At 49.7% G+C, this 18,502-nt stretch overlaps 1 long non-coding RNA gene across 1 annotated transcript; it reads right to left on the reverse strand.

Moving 5' to 3' along the window:
• Positions 1 to 271: 271 nt before the first annotated feature.
• On the reverse strand, positions 272 to 17,895 carry LOC140392341 (uncharacterized). The gene is made up of 2 exons (XR_011935298.1): positions 17,662 to 17,895; positions 272 to 820 (listed from the first exon to the last, which is right to left on the reverse strand). It is a non-coding gene; the product is annotated as an uncharacterized lncRNA (long non-coding RNA).
• Between the last annotated feature and the right edge of the window lie 607 nt (positions 17,896 to 18,502).

Raw genomic sequence — 18,502 nt, forward strand, 5'->3', positions numbered from 1 at the left:
GCACACAGATGGGCTCCCTCTCTCGTGCCATGCTGTTGACAGTCTCTGGCACATCTACCTGATGTTCCCCATGTATCCTAGGGGCCGATTGCAGAGGCTTGTCAACTGACTCAGACTTTGCAAGTTGCTTGGTCTCCATCAGTCCTTCGAGTACCAGAAACCTCGGCTGTTACTACCTCCGCCTGCTGTGGACATATGTCAGTGAACTCTGACCCACTAATGTGTGTTTCTGCATTGGTGGAAGGTGCAGGTAAAGAGTCAAGAGTCCTGCTCTTTTCCCAAACGCCTTTATTTTCCTTGAACACCGTCCGTGCAAGACTCTGTCACCACCACAAGTGCCACCTGCAACCCCTTTACGTATCAGCATCAATTATTGGATACTTAACATCAATTTAACATGTAATTGGAATGTCTCTTAACCCATTCCTAACACGGTGAATCCTGTGATGGCTCTACACGTGAGAAATCCCCTTCTCCCGAGGAGGCCGAGGGCTTTCTTCTGTGGAGGCCGCTGCCCACTCCCCCCTCCCCACCCCTTCCTGCTGGCACCTGGAATGGAGAAAAGAGGGAATGAGTGGCTGCTTAGGCTGGCTCAAACATGATACACATCGCCCAAGTTCATTTTCAAAACTCTCTGTACAATGGATGCTTCCTCACTGGGTTCCTGGGCGAGGCCGAGCTCGCCCTCAGCTCGGGTGCGGTCTGCACCCTCTCCTGCCAGATCTGCAGCCTGCTGCTCAAATTGGGCGAGTTTTCTCAACTCCAGCATTCCACCACCCATCGTCTCTCTCTCTCTCCCTCCAGTTGTGGGCCACGTTTCCTGCAGACAGACAAATGGATTGAGTGTGAGAAAGTTGGATGAAAGAGCAGGTCAGCGGATGTTAATTCTGTGGTGAGTAACTCACCTCCTTTCTCCCCAAAGCCTGTCCACCACCTACAAGGCCAGGAGTGTGATGAAATACTCCCCACTTAATAATAATAATCTTTATTATTGTCACAAGTAGGCTTACATTAACACTGCAATGAGGTTACTATGAAAACCTGGATGAGTGCAGCTCCAACGACACTCAAGAAGCTCAACGCCAATGGCGGCATGGTGGCGCAGTGGTTAGCACTGTTGCCTCACGGCACTGACGTCCCAGGTTCGAACCTGGCCCCAGATCACTGTCTGTGTGGAGTTTGCACATTCTCCCCGTGTTTGCGTGGGTTTCACCCCCACAACCCAAAGATGTGCAGAGTAGATGGATTGGCCACGCTAAATTGCCCCTCAATTGGAAAAAATGAATTGGGTACTCTAAATTAAAAAAAAAAAAGAATTGAACACCCAGGAGGACCGAACCACCGGGGTTTCGCCAGAGAAGAGAGAAAGAGAATAAATGGCAGAGAAATGGGCATAATGTCGGGAAAAAAAATAAACCCAGCGAAATACTCAGGCGAAAAGACCCACAAACATTCTCAGTGACGAGTTTGCACGTTCGCCCCGTGTTTGCGTGGGTTTCGCCCCCACAACCCAAAGATGTGCAGGGTAGGTGGATTAGCCACGCTAAACTGCCCCTTAATTGGAAAAAAATTAATTGGGTACTCTAAATTTGTTTAAAAAAACATTCTCAGTGACCTGACAAGAGTGGATGAGTGGCAAATCTCACAATGGAACCACAGGCCTCAAAGAGTCGTCGCCATGGAAACCATCGGCAACAGACCCTGAGCATCCCATGAGCAGTTTGACCAACTCTATTCAACTCTGCATCCCTCTGTCAATAGGAAGAAAATCATCTCACCACTGCCAACAAAAAGCTTCATTCATCGCACTTTCTAGAAAATTCCGACTGAATAGAAATGGTCATTTAAAAATAAAACACCATCCTTACTTTAACAGCTGGCCCTGAGATGGATTTAGTTTAGTAGAGACCCCAGGAATTCAATTCATTTAATCTTCAGAATATGATATATATAAAAAATATATATATGTATGCTTTTCTCTTTCAATCATTCTTTTCCTTTAACTTTTTACCCCACTGATTATTTTCAGTATTGAAAACCCAAAAAGGCAAGGGCAGGTTTATTTAAACATATTCAAAACAACAGGAATCATAGTGAATAATAATTCTTCGAAACTTCTCTATCTTTGGGACTATTTGAAACATTTTTTTTTTGAACCAAACTTTCTTGAGACCATCAATATGCCCAGGCATCAATTCTGGAGGGAACAATGCTCTGTCCTGTCACTTAGGGGTGGTTTAGCTCAGTGGACTAGTAATGCAGAACAAGGCCAGCAGCGCGGGTTCAATTCCCGTACCGGCTGAGAATTCTGAATTCTCCCTCTGAATTCTCCCTCTGTGTACCCGAACAGGCACCGGAATGTGGCGACTAGGGGCTTTTCACATTAACTTCATTGCAGTGTTAATGTAAGCCTACTTGTGACAATAAAAGATTATTGTTATTAAAACCCGACTGATTATCCAAGAGAGCTGTCCTTACCCAGTCTGGGCTTATATATGACTACAGTACCACATCGACATTACTGACTCTCAACAGCCCTCAGAGGTGCCCCAGCAAGACAATCAGGAGTGTCGAAACTGCCACAATTGGTTCAAGAGAGAAACCGACTACCACCGACTCAGGGCAACTAGCAATGGGCAATAAATGTCAGCCTTACTAGTGACGCCCACCACCCCGAGAATGGCTTTTTTCATCTGTTACTTGCATGCTGGTTTCAACGTGTGCCGCTGTTAATTCAGGTGGGCATCCCCCAATCCTCCTCAAGATGCTGACTCTTGCTCCAGTACCTTCTGTGAATGCCAAAAACCCATTGCTCCCTCGCCCAAGTGCCCATCCTTCCAAGGTGGGCAATGATGCTAAGAGTCGGCAGCCTATTCGACTGTGGAAAATATCGCAACAAACCTGATCCTGCCTCAGGTCAACATCCACATTTCACCAGTGTCACTGGGCAGTGATCAGGTGTGAGAATGCCAATTTGCTCTTCCAGCCCCCACCCTCAAAACACAAGAAGACGGAGGACTACTATCACACCCCATCACAAAGTACATAGAATGACACAGAATTGATAGCACAAAAACCAGGCCATTCGGCCCCACTATTCCATGTTGGTGTTTATACTCTATACAAGCCTTCTTCCACACATTTTCATCTCACCCCATCAGCATATCGTGCGTTCATCTAAGCTTCTCCTGATACACATCTATACCACTTGCTTAAACCACTCCCTGTGATCGCAGGTTCCATATTCTCACCACTCCGAATTCCTGATGGATTTATTAGTGCCTTTCTTACATTTATGATTGCTAGTTTTAGACTCCACACAAGTGGATTCACCTTCTCTATATCCACCCGAACAAATCACCTCATCATAGAATTCCTGCAATGCAGTAGGAGGCCATTCGGCCCATCGAGTCTGCACCAACCCTCTGAACGAGCACCCTATGTAGGCCCCTGCCCCCACCCTATCCGCATAACCCAGCAACCCCACCCAAACCTTTGGACACTAAGAAGCAATTTAGCGTGGCCAATCCACCTAACCTGCACCCCTTTGGACTGTGGGAGGAAACCGGAGCACCCGGAGGAAACCCATGCAGACACGGAGAGAACGTGCAAACTCCATACAGTCACCCGAGGCTGGAATAGAACCCGGTTCCTTGGTGCTGTGAGGCAGCAGTGCTAACCACTGTGACACCGTGTCACCCATTTAGATCTGATCACTTCCCAGCCTGTTCTTTTCTAGGCAGAAGAGTCCCAGCCCGTTCAAACTTTCTTGATAGTTACAACTTCCCAGTTCTGGTATCATCCTTGTCAATGTTTTTCACACTTTCTCCAGTGCCTTATTTTCCTTTATGTAATGTAGCGACCAGACTATTCCAATCTCCAACATTTTCTGCTCACTTGGAGGCTGTTCAGCCCACAGCACAGATGGATAGTGCCTTGCTGTTCAGTTTGGCTCTGTACCACGCTGAATGGTACATATTCCAGGCAGGCATTGGAAAACACTGAAGGAAAGTCCCACAAAAGTTGTCATTTTGTTTATCCGTGCAAACATCCTTGTGCACATGAGCATCCATTGCCCATTTACCCCATGTCTTCACCTAACCACGATCTAAGCAAACCATAAACGGGCTCTTGTAACAATCTACTTATTCTGCATGTGTGTGTCCGTGACACCGGCAGGGAGAGAAAGAGAGATGCGAGTTAGCAGTCTATGGCCGCACGTTTATAGAGAGATGTTTTATAGAAGGCCGGTTAAACAGTGGTTGTTTCTCCCAGATGTTGCAATCTGTCTCTTTGCTTGCTCTCAGCTCTTGCTCAGGCCTGTTGTAGTGGCAGCTCCTCGCCCTGTCCAAACAGCAGAGAGAGGGAGGGAGAGAGAGTGAAAGAGAGAGAGAGAGAGAAAGGGAGGGCCAGCATCAGCAACTTCTCCTTCGATATTCCTGTTTGTCACTTGCACAACACAAGCAGGGACTTTTTAAGCATACAACTTGTCTCACCCAACACCACCCTGAGCCAGGGTGGGGCGAGGAAAGCATTCATTAGAGAGAGAGTGAGTCCAGTGGTGGTGGCAACACTTGTCATGATATGCAGACATGCAGATAATGATATGCAGACATGCAGATAATGATATGCAGACATGCAGATAATGATATGCAGACATGCAGATAATGATATACAGACAGGCAGCTAATGAACACAGAGAACAGGACATGACCAATGAGCAGGCAGGACATTTCGGGATAATATCTCACTATAAAAGGCACGAGGCGCTCACACTCCGCCTCTTTCCACTGATGAACATCTACAGAGTGAGTCAGGGTGTGTGTACAGTATCACACCTCCAGCACGTGGCTAAGAGCTAGTCTGGTTCAGTCAGACAGAGTAACCACACTTGGGTTAGCAGAGAGTCGAACTCATAGAGAACTGTGCTAACTGTGCTACTGGTTCAATAAATCAGATTGAACTAACTTCAAGGTCTGGAGTATCTTTTGGTTAAAGCTGCATCCAGTTGCAGCCTGTGTTATCCCAGAGTACATAGCACATCAACACTGTGTGGCAACAGTGCTAACCACCAGGTGATGGCCTCGTGGTATTGTTGGCTGGACTAGCAATCCAGAGTAACACTCCGTGGGCCTGGGTTCAAAATCCCACCAAGGCACATGATGGTTAAATAAAAATCCAAAGTTAAAAGTCTAGTTCTGTTTTAAAAAAAAAAATAATTTAGAGTGACTAATTATTTTTTCCCAATTAAAGGGCAATTTAGCGTGGCCAATCCACCTAGCCTGCACATCTTTGGGTTGTGGAGGCGAAACCCACGCAAACGCGGGGAGAATGTGCAAATTCCACACGGTCAGTGACCCAGAGCCGGGATCGAACCTGGGACCTCGGCACCATGAGGCAGCAATGCTAACCACTCCACCACCGTCCTGCCCTTCAGAATTAAAAGTCTAGTGGGACACTGTCTGTGCGGGGTCTACACGTTCTCCCCGTGCCTGCGTGGGTTTCCTCCGGGCGCTCCGGCTTCCCTCCCACAAGTCCCGAAAGACGTGCTTGTTAGGTGAATTGGACGTTCTGAATTCTCTCTCAGTGTTTCCCGAACAGGCGTCAGAGTGTGGCGACTAGGTGCTTTTCACAGTAACTTCTGAATTTCACTCAATGGCAATTAGGGATGAGCACCAAGTGCTGGACCAACGGCACCCACATCTCCCAAACGCACAGCGGGGGAAGAAAAGCCTGAAACCTTGTGCCTGTGTTTACTCTCTCTCTCCGCAGAGGCTGCCTGACTTGCTGAGCGTTAACATAGCGTGTGGGACTGGAGCCACAGGTAGGCTGGACCAGATTAGGACAGCATGTTCCCCTCCCCAAAAGACATCAACAATCCATCAGCTCGCTGGGTCATTTATTGATGCCAGCCCCTGGGAATTTTATTTGAATTCGGTTTCACAATTTGTCATTACGAGATTTGGACTTTCAGCTTTGGAGTTATTCGCCCAGTCCCTTAAACACTGGACCACTGTGCCAGAGAACGTCTGCTGCCTGTCAAGCCTGTAAGCAAAATGAGGCTGGGACTCTTAATCCAGTTGCTATTGGGCATGGGTCTTGCTGCATAATGTGATGTGTTAGGCAGGTTGGTTCGATGTGGACTGCACTCGATGCAGGGAAGTTAGAAACAGACGTCTAACACAGGAGAATATCCAACACTGTTTTATTCAACTAGATGAACTGCTGTACATATTCAGCTGTGGGTCGACATTGTACTGATCTGACTAGTGACCTTGTAGTAGCCTGACCAGACTTACTAGCTACCGCATGGTGTTTGTGCTCGCTAGCTCGTGGACTCTGACTGTCTCAGTAGCTGGGTCCCGAGAGAGCGGGAAACCTAGTGCCTTCTGGCTTTATAGTGGTAGTGTCCTGTCTGGTGATTGGCTGTGCTGTGTTGTATGCTTACTGGTCATCCTATGTGTCAATCACTGCCTGCCTGCATCTCATTCTATACATGAGTGGATATTATGACAATGAACACTTGTAATTCCATGCCGATTGGTCCGCTCATAGGCAGCAGATGTAAAAAATACACAATGCAAAAGATGCCGTGTCAGTGTCAGCTCAATTCACTTACCCTGCAGATCTCTCCCCTACTCTTCCTTGGATAGTCCCTGAACTGAGCATCCTTCACAGCCACATGAGAGGGAAGACAGAGCAATCATCCAAAACAGTGGGCTGGATTCTCCCTTCCTGAGGCTAAGTGCCGACGGCAACGGAGGATCCGTGGCGTTTCACGACAGGCGCTAAACCCTCACCGATTCAGCTACCTGTGAGGGGCTAGCACCGGCGCCGCGAGAAACACCCGCGGAACGTGCGGAAAACGGTCGGAGAATCGCTGGATCCGTACTGCACATGGCGCAGGCCGACGAGCTGCAGCCGCGCGTATGCCTACAACACCCCCCCTCCCACACACACACACACACCGATCGCGCCGGACAAGATGGCGCCGGCTGTGCTGGACCGCGTACCCGCCCACCCCGACCCCACCTCCTGGCCACCCGGACCCCACAACCCACCTCCTGGCCACCCGGACCCCACAACCCACCTCCTGGCCACCCGGACCCCACAACCCACCTCCTGGCCACCCGGACCCCACAACCCACACGTGGCCTGCGCCCTGGGGAACCCGGCCCACGTGAAGCGGAGCATCGCGGGTGGGCTGGCCAAGGACATTCCAACGGGGATGCGACTGCGCGCGCCGCACGTCCCGATCACGCCACTTTGGAGGGGGCTGAGCAACGTGACACGCCGTCAAACCGCGCCTGTCCCGATTTCGGTGTCAGGAGCCATTCTCCGCCCGATCGGTGTTCCCGATTATGGCGTCGGGCATCGGTGAACCCCACCCAGTATCTTTGACAATGTCGCACTCCCTTTGTATCTACAGTGGGCGCACCAGCCTGTACGTTCAACTGCTTAGGGCGGGACATGAACTGACGTGGAAATGAGAGCGGTACCCAGGGAGCCTCAGTTGACACCAGTAAGTAAAATCGATATTTCCTACCCTACAAGGAGATAGGACAGCAAGCTTGGACAGGCAGTGATGGGTTCACCTCTGGCGGAGTTCCCAGTTACTGGTAAACAACATGAGTTTGTGTCAGTGGTTTTTTATTTTCTTCCATCCTCATGAAAACGGCGATACCCTTCCACATCCTGATTCCCTGTGGATTAATGGGCTATCGAGGTTCAGCTTCTGATATTGAAGCTCAGGGTTTTATGGTAAGTGCCTATTCTAAGAAAAGGCGCATAAAAATCCAACTGAAATCGTTACTTTTAATCCTGTGTCTTTGACCTGATTTATTTGTTTGCTGAAATTGGCAAATGTCTTAAGTGTGTGAACCCAGTTTCTGCCCATTGTACATTCTGTCTGACACTAACAAGCAGCAGGACATGTCTCCATACAGCCAAACAGCAGGGGGGCATCACCGCTTAGGAATATTTACAAGTAAGATCAAGGGAACTTATTTTGCAACAGGGTGAAGACAACCTAGTCCTTCTAATTGGGGTGAGCTGCAGTCACCATTCTCAGCTGTGGCCCAAGGTGGAAAGACTTAACCTCACACAGCAGAAAACTCCCAGTACATTACACAGTGATCACAGGTCACCTACATGTTGAACAAGCCTCAGTACAAGTTCCGAATCAACTTTGTATGTGTGTCTAATTGTCACAGCTTGCCTTGACGGTCTTTGTGAGCTCATTAAGGACCTCTCAATAGAGCTCTCGGTGGGAGTTCACCCGAGGAGTTTTATTCAGAATGCTTGAGTGCTCCTCATAACGACAACCTTTGCGCACTGATCAAAAGGAACCTTGTTGTAACGTTCCCAGATCTGTGAACAGGGGCGTGGGTGGGGAGGGGAAACTCTTTTCCTGGACTGTGCAATGCTTGCTCCCAGCGTTTTTTGTTTTGGTATTCCCTCAACCAACCAACTACAAGAGGTCACAAAGTTTGAGCTGTGGTGGGTAAGTTTGGAACGTCAACTGAAAATATTTATTGACGCAGTGAGTCGTCAACAGGTGGGAGGAGTGGAGAGAGAGTTCAGACATTGAATCCATTCACCAAAACAACAACTTTAAAAGAACACAAACATAGAAACATACAGCACAGAAACAGGCCCTTCGGCCCTCCAAGCCTGCGCCGACCATGCTGCCCGTCTAACTTAAAACCTTCTACACTTCTGGGGTCCGTATCCCTCTATTCCCATCCTATTCATGTATTTGTCAAGATGACCCTTAAACGTCACTATCGCACCTGCCTCCACCGCCTCCTCCGGCAGTGAGTTCCAGGCACCCACTACCCTCTGTGTAAAAAACTTCCCTCGCACATCTCGCACCTTAAACTGATGTCCCCTGATGATTGACTTTTCCACCCTGGAAAAAAGCTTCTGAATATCCATTCTGTCGATGCCCCTCATAATTTTGTAAAGTTCAATCAGGTCATCCCTCATTCTCCGTTAATCAAATGAGAACAAACCGAGTTTATCCAACCTCTCCTCATAGCTAATGCCCTCCATACCAGGCAACACCCTGGCAAATTCATCAGTACCCTCTCCAATGCATAGGTGGATTGGCTATGCTAGATTACCCTTAGTGTCCAAAAAGGTCAGGTGGAGTTACTGGGTTACGGGGATAGAGTGGAGATGTGGGCTTAGATAAGGTGATCTTTCCATGGACCGGTGCAGACTCGATGGGCCAAATGGCCTCCTTCTGTACTGTAAATTCTATGATCTATGCCGCCCGTCAAAGGCCTTCCTGAAGTCCATGTAGACAACATCCATTGCCATATCTTCATCAATCATCTTCGTCACTTCTTTAAAAAACTCAATCAAGTTAGTGAGACACGACCTCCCCTTTACAAAATCATGCTGCCTCTTGCTAATATATTCACTTGCTTCCAAATGGGAGTAAATCCTGTCTTGAAGAATTCTCTCCAATAATTTCCCTACAACTGACAGAAGGCCCACTGGCCTGTAATTTCCTGGATAATCTTTGCTACCTTTCTTAAACAAAGGAACAACATTGGCTATTCTCCAGTCCTCTGGGGCCTCATCTGTAGCCTGTGATGATACAAAGATTTCTGTCAAGGCCCCATAAATCTCCTCCATTGCTCCCTCAGTATTCTGCGGTAGATTCCATCAGGCCCTTTATTTAAAAATAAATAAATTTAAGAGTACCCAATTCTTTTGTTTCAATTTAGGGGCAATTTAGTGTGGCCAATCCACCTGCCCTGCACATCTTTTTGGGTTGTGGGGGTGAGACCCGCGCAGACACGGGGAGAATGTGCAACCTCCACACGGACAGTGACCCGGGGCCGGGATCGAACCGGGGTCCTTGGCGACGTGAGGCAGCAGTTCGAACCACTGCACCACCGTGCTACCCCTTCATCAGGCACTTTAATGTGGATAAATATCCTAAAGTGTTTTATGGGAGAATAATCAGAGAGAAAAAGTAGACATGAAGATGTTAACCAAACCTTCCCATACCGAGTGTGTGCACACTTTCCCATACCGAGTGTGTGCACACCTTCCCATACCGAGTGTGTGCACACTTTCCCATACAGAGTGTGTGCACACTTTCCCATACCGAGTGTGTGCACACTTTCCCATACCGAGTGTGTGCACACTTTCCCATACCGAGTGTGTGCACACTTTCCCATACCGAGTGTGTACAAGCCTTCCCATACCGAGTGTGTGCACACTTTCCCATACCGAGTGTGTGCACACCTTCCCATACCGAGTGTGTGCACACCTTCCCATACCGAGTGTGTGCACACTTTCCCATACCGAGTGTGTGCACACTTTCAAATACCGAGTGTGTGCACACCTTCCCATACCGAGTGTGTGCACACCTTCCCATAGCGAGTGTGTGCACACTTTCCCATACCGAGTGTCTGCACACTTTCCCATACCGAGTGTGTACACACTTTCCCATACCGAGAGTGTGCACACTTTCCCATACCGAGTGTGTGCACACCTTCCCATAGCGAGTGTGTGCACACTTTCCCATACCGAGTGTGTGCACACTTTCCCATACCGAGTGTGTGAACACCTTCCCATAGCGAGTGTGTGCACACTTTCCCATACAGAGTGTGTGCACACTTTCCCATACCGAGTGTGCACACTTTCCCATACCGAGTGTGTGCACACCTTCCCATACCGAGTGTCTGCACACTTTCCCATACCGAGTGTGTGCACACTTTCCCATACCGAGAGTGTGCACACTTTCCCATACCGAGTGTGTGCACACCTTCCCATAGCGAGTGTGTGCACACTTTCCCATACCGAGTGTGTGCACACTTTCCCATATTGAGTGTCTGCACACCTTCCCATACCGAGTGTGTGCACACTTTCCCATACCGAGTGTGTGCACACTTTTCCATAGCGAGTGTGTGCACACTTTCCCATACCGAGTGTGTGCACACTTTCCCATACAGAGTGTGTGCACACTTTCCCATACCGAGTGTGTGCACACTTTCCCATACCGAGTGTCTGCACACCTTCAGATACCGAGTGTGTACACACTTTCCCATACCGAGTGTGTGCACACTTTCCCATACAGAGTGTGTGCACACTTTCCCATACCGAGTGTGTGCACACTTTCCCATACCGAGTGTCTGCACACCTTCAGATACCGAGTGTGTACACACTTTCCCACACCGAGTGTGTGCACACTTTCCCATACCGAGTGTCTGCACACCTTCCCATAACGAGTGTGTACACACCTTCCCATACCGAGTGTGTGTACACGTTCCCATACCGAGTGTGTACACAACTTCCCATACCGAGTGTCTGCACACCTTCCCATACCGAGTGTGTACACACCTTCCATTACCGAGTGTGTGCACACCTTCCCATACAGAGTGTGTACACACTTTCCCATACTGAGTGTGTACACACTTTCCCATACAGAGTGTGTACACACTTTCCCATACCGAGTGTGTGCACACCTTCCCATACCGAGTGTCTGCACACCTTCCCATACCGAGTGTGTACACACTTTCCCATACCGAGTGTCTGCACACCTTCCCATGCCGAGTGTGTACACACTTTCCCATACCGAGTGTGCGCACACTTTCCCATACCGAGTGTGTGCACACTTTCCCATATCGAGTGTGTGCACACCTTCCCATACCGAGTGTGTGCACACTTTCCCATACCGAGTGTGTGCACACTTTCCCATACAGAGTGTCTGCACCCCTTCCCATATCGAGTGTGTGCACACTTTCCCATACCGAGTGTGTGCACACCTTCCAATACCGAGTGTGTGCACACCTTCCCATACCGAGTATGTACACACTTTCCCATACAGAGTGTGTGCACACTTTCCCATTCCGAGTGTGTGCACACCTTCCCATACCGAGTATGTACACACTTTCCCATACCGAGTGTGTGCACACCTTCCCATACAGAGTGTGTACACACTTTCCCATACCGAGTATGTACACACTTTCCCATACAGAGAGTGTGCACACTTTCCCATACCGAGTGTGTGCACTCTTTCCCATACCGAGTGTGTACACACCTTCCGATACCGAGTGTCTGCACACCTCCCATACCGAGTGTGTACACACTTTCCCATACCGAGTGTGTGCACACCTTCCCATACAGAGTGTGTGCACACTTTCCCATACCGAGTGTCTGCACACCTCCCTATACCGAGTGTGTACACACTTTCCCATAGAGTGTGTGCACACCTTCCCATACCGAGTGTCTGCACACCTTCCCATACCGAGTGTGTGCACACCTTCCCATACCGAGAGTGTGCACACTTTCCCATACCGAGTGTGTGCACACCTTCCCATAGCGAGTGTGTGCACACTTTCCCATACCGAGTGTGTGCACACTTTCCCATACCGAGTGTGTGCACACTTTCCCATACCGAGTGTGTGCACACTTTCCCATACCGAGTGTGTGCACACCTTCCCATAGCGAGTATGTGCACACTTTCCCATACAGAGTGTGTGCACACTTTCCCATACCGAGTGTGCACACTTTCCCATACCGAGTGTGTGCACACCTTCCCATACCGAGTGTCTGCACACTTTCCCATACCGAGTGTGTGCACACTTTCCCATACCGAGAGTGTGCACACTTTCCCATACCGAGTGTGTGCACACCTTCCCATAGCGAGTGTGTGCACACTTTCCCATACCGAGTGTGTGCACACTTTCCCATATCGAGTGTCTGCACACCTTCCCATACCGAGTGTGTGCACACTTTCCCATACCGAGTGTGTGCACACTTTCCCATAGCGAGTGTGTGCACACTTTCCCATACCGAGTGTGTGCACACTTTCCCATACAGAGTGTGTGCACACTTTCCCATACCGAGTGTGTGCACACTTTCCCATACCGAGTGTCTGCACACCTTCCCATACCGAGTGTGTACACACTTTCCCACACCGAGTGTGTGCACACTTTCCCATACCGAGTGTCTGCACACCTTCCCATACCGAGTGTGTACACACCTTCCCATACCGAGTGTGTGTACACGTTCCCATACCGAGTGTGTACACAACTTCCCATACCGAGTGTCTGCACACCTTCCCATACCGAGTGTGTACACACCTTCCCATACCGAGTGTGTGCACACCTTCCCATACAGAGTGTGTACACACTTTCCCATACCGAGTGTGTGCACACCTTCCCATACCGAGTGTCTGCACACCTTCCCATACCGAGTGTGTACACACTTTCCCATACCGAGTGTCTGCACACCTTCCCATGCCGAGTGTGTACACACTTTCCCATACCGAGTGTGTGCACACTTTCCCATACCGAGTGTGTGCACACCTTCCCATACCGAGTGTGTGCACACTTTCCCATACCGAGTGTGTGCACACTTTCCCATACAGAGTGTCTGCACCCCTTCCCATATCGAGTGTGTGCACACTTTCCCATACCGAGTATGTACACACTTTCCCATACAGAGTGTGTGCACACTTTCCCATACCGAGTGTGTGCACACTTTCCCATTCCGAGTGTGTGCACACCTTCCCATACCGAGTTTGTACACACTTTCCCATACCGAGTGTGTGCACACCTTCCCATACAGAGTGTGTACACACTTTCCCATACCGAGTATGTACACACTTTCCCATACAGAGTGTGTGCACACTTTCCCATACCGAGTGTGTGCACTCTTTCCCATACCGAGTGTGTACACACCTTCCGATACCGAGTGTCTGCACACCTCCCCATACCGAGTGTGTACACACTTTCCCATACCGAGTGTGTGCACACCTTCCCATACAGAGTGTGTGCACACTTTCCCATACCGAGAGTCTGCACACCTCCCTATACCGAGTGTGTACACACTTTCCCATAGAGTGTGTGCACACTTTCCCATACCGAGTGTGTGCACACCTCCCCATACCGAGTGTGTACACACTTTCCCATACCGAGTGTGTGCACACCTTCCCATACAGAGTGTGTGCACACCTTCCCATACCGAGTGTCTGCACACCTTCCCATACCGAGTGTGTGCACACCTTCCCATACCGAGTGTGTACACACTTTCCCATACCGAGTGTGTGCACACCTTCCCATACCGAGTGTGTACACACCTTCCCATACCAAGTGTCTGCACACCTTCCCATACCGAGTGTCTGCACACTTTCCCATACCGAGTGTGTGCACACTTTCCCATACCGAGTGTGTGCATACCTTCCCATACAGAGTGTGTACACACTTTCCCATACCGAGTGTGTGCACACCTTCCCAGACTGAGTGTGTACACACTTTCCCATACCGAGTGTGTACACAATTTCCCATACAGAGTGTGTGCACACCTTCCCATACCGAGTGTGTGCACACCTTCCCATACCGAGTGTGTACACACTTTCCCATACAGAGTGTGTACACACTTTCCCATACAGAGTGTGTGCACACCTTCCCATACCAAGTGTGTACACACTTTCCCATACCGAGTGTGTACACACTTTCCCATACAGAGTGTGTGCACACCTTCCCATACCGAGTGTGTACAGACTTTCCCATACAGAGTGTGTGCACAACTTCCCATACCGAGTGTGCACACACCTTCCCATACCGAGTGTGTGCACACCTTCCCATACCGAGTGTGTGCACACCTTCCCATACCGAGTGTGTGCACACCTTCCCATACCGAGTGTGTGCACACTTTCCCATACCGAGTGTCTGCACACTTTCCCATACAGAGTGTGTGCACACCTTCCCAGACTGAGTGTGTACACACTTTCCCATACCGAGTGTGTACACACCTTCCCATACCGAGTGTGTGCACACTTTCCCATACCGAGTGTCTGCACACTTTCCCATACCGAGTGTCTGCACACTTTCCCATACCGAGTGTGTACACACCTTCCCATACCGAGTGTGTGCACACCTTCCCATACCGAGGGTGTACACACCTTCCCATACAGAGTGTGTGCACACTTTCCCATACCGAGTGTGTGCATACCTTCCCATACCGAGTGTGTGCACACTTTCCCATACCGAGTGTGTACACACTTTTCCATACCGAGTGTGTGCACACCTTCCCATACCGAGTGTCGGCACACCTTCCCATACCGAGTGTGTGCACACCTTCCCATACCGAGTGTGTGCACACTTTCCCATACCGAGTGTGTACCACCTTCCGATACCGAGTGTCTGCACACCTTCCCATACCGAGTGTCTGCACACTTTCCCATACCGAGTGTGTACACACTTTCCCATACCGAGTGTGTGCACACTTTCCCATACCGAGTGTGTGCACACCTTCCCATACCGAGTGTCTGCACACCTTCCCATACCAAGTGTGTGCACACCTTCCCATACCGAGTGTGTACCCACTTTCCCATACCGAGTGTGTGCACACCTTCCCATACCGAGTGTGTGCACACTTTCCCATACCGAGTGTGTGCACACTTTCCTATACCGAGTGTGTGCACACTTTCCCATACCGAGTGTGTACCACCTTCCGATACCGAGTGTCTGCGCACCTTCCCATACCGAGTGTCTGCACACTTTCCCATACCGAGTGTGTGCACACTTTCCCATACCAAGTGTGTGCACAACTTCCCATACCGAGTATGTACACACTTTCCCATACCGAGTGTGTGCACACTTCCCCATACCGAGTGTGTGCACACTTTCCCATACCGAGTGTGTGCACACCTTCCCATACCAAGTGTGTGCACAACTTCCCATACCGAGTATGTACACACCTTCCCATACCGAGTGTGTGCACACTTTCCCATACCGAGTGTCGGCACACCTTCCCATACCGAGTGTCTGCACACCTTCCCATACCGAGTGTGTGCACACCTTCCCATACCGAGTGTGTGCACACTTTCCCATACCGAGTGTGTACCACCTTCCGATACCGAGTGTCTGCACACCTTCCCATACCGAGTGTCTGCACACTTTCCCATACCGAGTGTGTACACACTTTCCCATACCGAGTGTGTGCACACTTTCCCATACCGAGTGTGTGCACACCTTCCCATACCGAGTGTCTGCACACCTTCCCATACCAAGTGTGTGCACACCTTCCCATACCGAGTGTGTACCCACTTTCCCATACCGAGTGTGTGCACACCTTCCCATACCGAGTGTGTGCACACTTTCCCATACCGAGTGTGTGCATACTTTCCTATACCGAGTGTGTGCACACTTTCCCATACCGAGTGTGTACCACCTTCCGATACCGAGTGTCTGCGCACCTTCCCATACCGAGTGTCTGCACACTTTCCCATACCGAGTGTGTGCACACTTTCCCATACCGAGTGTGTGCACACTTTCCCATACTGAGTGTGTGCACACCTTCCCATACCGAGTGTGTACACACTTTCCCATACAGAGTGTGTGCACACCTTCCCATACCGAGTGTGTGCACACTTTCCCATACCGAGTGTGTGCACACTTTCCCATACCGAGTGTGTGCACACTTTCCCATACCGAGTGTGTGCACACTTTCCCATACTGAGTGTGTGCACACCTTCCCATACCGAGTGTGTACACACTTTCCCATACAGAGTGTGTGCACACCTTCCCATACCGAGTGTGTGCACACTTTCCCATACCGAGTGTGTGCACACTTTCCCATACCGAGTGTCTGCACACCTTCCCATACCGAGTGTCTGCACACTTTCCCATACTGAGTGTGTGCACAACTTCCCATACCGATTGTGTGCACACCTTCCCATACCGAGTGTGTGCACACCTTCCCATACCGAGTGTGTGCACACTTTCCCATACCGAGTGTGTGCACACCTTCCCATACCGAGTGTGTGCACACTTTCCCATACCGAGTGTGTGCACACCTTCCCATACCGAGTGTCTGCACACTTTCCCATACCGAGTGTGTACACACCTTCCCATACCGAGTGTGTACACACCTTCCCATACCGGGTGTGTGCACACCTTCCCATACAGAGTGTGTGCACACCTTCCCATACCGAGTGTCTGCACACCTTCAGATACCGAGTGTGTACACACTTTCCGATACCGAGTGTGTACACACTGTCCCATACCGAGGGTGTACACACCTTCCCATACCGAGTGTCTGCACACCTTCCCATACCCAGTGTGTACACACTTTCCCATACCGAGTGTGTGCACACTTTCCCATACCGAGTGTGTGCACAACTTCCCATACCGAGTGTGTACACACTTTCCCATACCGAGTGTGTGCACACTTTCCCATACCGAGTGTGTGCACACTGTCCCATACCGAGGGTGTACACACCTTCCCATACCGAGTGTCTGCACACCTTCCCATACCGAGAGTCTGCACACTTTCCCGTACCGAGTGTGTGCACACCTTCCCATACCGAGTGTGTGCACACCTTCCCATACCGAGTGTGTACACATTTTCCCATACCGAGTGTGTACACACTTTCCCATACAGATTGTGTGCACACCTTCCCATACCGAGTGTGTGCACACTTTCCCATACCGAGTGTGTGCACACCTTCCCATACCGAGTGTGTACACACTTTCCCATACCGAGTGTGTGCACACTTTCCCATACCGAGTGTCTGCACACCTCCCCATACCGAGTGTGTACACACTTTCCCATAGAGTGTGTGCACACCTTCCCATACAGATTGTGTGCACACCTTCTCATCAGTCAGACAATATACCAAAAGACCCTAACCTCTATGGAAGCAGCTCAGCACCTTCGAAGTACAGCAAGTATTGCAGATCAGTCACAGAATCTTACAACACAGAACGAGGCCATTCACCCCTTCGTTTCGGTGCTGGCTACTTGAAAGAGTTATCCAGTTAGTCACAATCCCCTGGACTTTGTCAATGGTTCAGCAAGTATCTTCTTTTCAAGCATTTATCCAATTTGCTTCTGAAAGTTTCTGTTGAATCTTTTTCCACTGTCCTTTCAAATAGGGCATTCCGTGTCATAACAACCCCCTGCGGTAAAAACAAAAGTTCTCATTTCCCCCCCCCCCCGCCCCCCCCACCTCTGGTTCTTTTCTCGTGATCTTAATGGAACAGGCTCACTGAACGGCCAGCTCCTGTTCCTCTGAAATAATCAGACTGGGAACCAGAGATACAAAAGCAGGAGAGCACAGTTTAACTGTGTGCTGGGAGGATTATGTAACTCAGAAGAATGTTCAGTGCTTCAGCCTTCTGAGTAGCAGCACCAGCACAATAAATCAATTTTTTTTTTTGCGGAAAAGTACTTATCCTGCAGCTTGAATCGGACACTCTGGCTGTATCTCTGCCAGCAACGTGGCTGACAAACAACCCAACTCTTGCCCAACAAAGTGCGGATGGATCCAGGCTGCACTGGTCTCAGTTAACTATTTAACTCCAGGTTACGAAGGCCCAAGCCAGATTGAGAGTGACTCTGCATTTCCCTTTCTCTGTTGAAAACCAGGCTCTCTCTCATTCTGAGCCGAGACACCAAATACTACTCAGTCTGCCTCACAACAACAACTCGCATTTACAGTGTGCCACTAAAAATGCCCTACGGAGCTTCA

This window comes from Scyliorhinus torazame, chromosome 16 (genome assembly GCF_047496885.1).
Source record: "Scyliorhinus torazame isolate Kashiwa2021f chromosome 16, sScyTor2.1, whole genome shotgun sequence".
Classification (NCBI taxonomy): Eukaryota; Metazoa; Chordata; class Chondrichthyes; order Carcharhiniformes; family Scyliorhinidae; genus Scyliorhinus; species Scyliorhinus torazame.